The sequence below is a fragment of the Limulus polyphemus genome, unplaced genomic scaffold, assembly GCF_000517525.1.
Source record: "Limulus polyphemus unplaced genomic scaffold, Limulus_polyphemus-2.1.2 Scaffold9943, whole genome shotgun sequence".
Classification (NCBI taxonomy): Eukaryota; Metazoa; Arthropoda; class Merostomata; order Xiphosura; family Limulidae; genus Limulus; species Limulus polyphemus.
The window spans coordinates 20632-22697 of NW_013675553.1; the positions used below are offsets into that span (position 1 = coordinate 20632).

Consider the following 2066-nt stretch of genomic DNA (forward strand, 5'->3'; position numbering starts at 1 on the left):
CTAACATGTCTAATGGTCTGTACAGACCATTAGATATGTTAGTAAGATCTACAATTAGACATTTTAGTAAGATTTACAGACAATTAGACATGTTAGTAACATTTACAGACCATTAGACATGTTAGTAAGATTTACAGACCATTAGACATGTTAGTAACATTTACAGACCATTAGATATGTTAGTAACATTTACAGACCATTAGACATGTTAGTAAGATTTACAGACCATTAGATATGTTAGTAAGATCTACAGACCATTAGACATGTTAGTAACATTTACAGACCATTAGACATGTTAGTAACATTTACAGACCAGATCTTACTAACATGTCTAATGGTCTGTAAATGTTACTAACATGTCTAATGGTCTGTAAATTTTAAACCAAACAAACTGTTTATATTCCACCACTACGTGAGGTCCATATTTTTGTTTGTTTCGCTCTTCCTGACAGCATCGATGAACCGTGAATTCGGCGAAACTGGTCTGTTGCAGCAGGAGTAGTGAATCAAAGAATGAAATTAACCAATAAATATCTAATGTCCTCAGGTAGAAATACCATTATTTTCAATCTTTACCTCGTTCTACCATGATGGATTCAAAAAGCTAACTTACTGATTTAAATTTCTATAAATAAACACCACAGGTTAGCTAGTAACAGAATAGAATAAATCACATCAGATATTCTGTACATATACTTTCAGTTTCGGAAATACGTTTGTTAGTCTTTATTTTTACAGTTCACCGTCACGTTTTTATTCTTTCGACATAAACTGAGATCGTGGTTCTATCCGTAGACTCCTACGGTTTGTTTTCTTTGTTGCAGATCTTAATATTGTTAGTTTAATGAATGACCCTGTCTTTCAAGTCAGTTGATAATGTCAGTTATACAACCTATCACTGGTTTAGAAGACAAATGGCTTTTGAACGTCTAGACGTGGGAAGTTGAACATACCTCAATATGATTTGTTAACCTTTGACTTTCGTGGAAGGACGTTGTTTGTGTTATACACGATATAAACACTAACAAACTTATGTCTTGTAATTTATCGTTAATAACAAAACTTTCTATTTGCTATGCAACCTTACCCGCCTACGCCGTCTCAGAACAAACACGGTCCCAATGGTAACTAAGGTAACAACAGTTGCAAGACTAAAAGCAAAAAGGATGGCTTGAGTACTGCTAACGTTCTGGAACAGTTTTTGTTCGACACGTCCCTCCCACGTGCTGTTGGTGCTCTGTTGAAATGATGGCGATTTTCCTTCTTCTACGGACAGCGAACCCTCTAGAGATAGGACAAAATGTGGCTAAAATTACCATGGCTTTGTTTTTCATTTCAAATAAATACGTTTCAAGATTTCGTTTTTAGAACTACAAAACGGAATGAAAATACAGACTTTCGACTCAATTAACTGTAACGGAAATCACAAATTTAAGAAAAAAAACAATTATCTCTGGTTATTTATTAAATCGGAAAAATAAGACAACACTTTTAAGATATTTAAGTCTCAAGATATAAGATGTTTAAGAATATAATTTTGTAAAGAAAACAAAGTTATTCTATGAGTGAACGTTAAGGTAGCATAAGTATCTCAAACAAGACGATCTTTGGAAAACTTTTCCATTTATATATTGAAATAGGCCTCAACATGAGAGTGAGACAATTGTCGTAGACGGTCTTTGGAAAACTTTTCCATTTATATATTGAAATAGGCCTCAACATGAGAGGGAGACAATTGTCGTAGACGGTCTTTGGAAAACGTTTATATTTATATATTGAAATAGGCCTCAACATGAGAGGGAGACAATTGTCGTAGACGGTCTGGAAAACGTTTATATTTATATATTGAAATAGGCCTCAACATGAGAGTGAGACAATTGTCGTAGACGGTCTTTGGAAAACGTTTCTATTTATATATTGAAATAGGCCTCAACATGAGAGTGAGACAATTGTCGTAGACGGTCTTTGGAAAACGTTTCTATTTATATATATTAAAATAGGCCTCAACATGAGAGTGAGACAATTGTCGTAGACGGTCTTTGGAAAACGTTTCTATTTATATATTG

The 2066-nt window shown here is 33.9% G+C and overlaps 1 long non-coding RNA gene across 1 annotated transcript in view; it reads right to left on the reverse strand.

Moving 5' to 3' along the window:
* Positions 1 to 1280, reverse strand: part of LOC111083521 — a 21158-nt gene extending 19878 nt beyond the window's left edge. The window contains exon 1 of the long non-coding RNA XR_002609089.1: positions 1088 to 1280. This is a non-coding gene — a long non-coding RNA (uncharacterized LOC111083521). The remainder of the gene's footprint in view (positions 1 to 1087) is intronic.
* Positions 1281 to 2066: the final 786 nt, after the last annotated feature.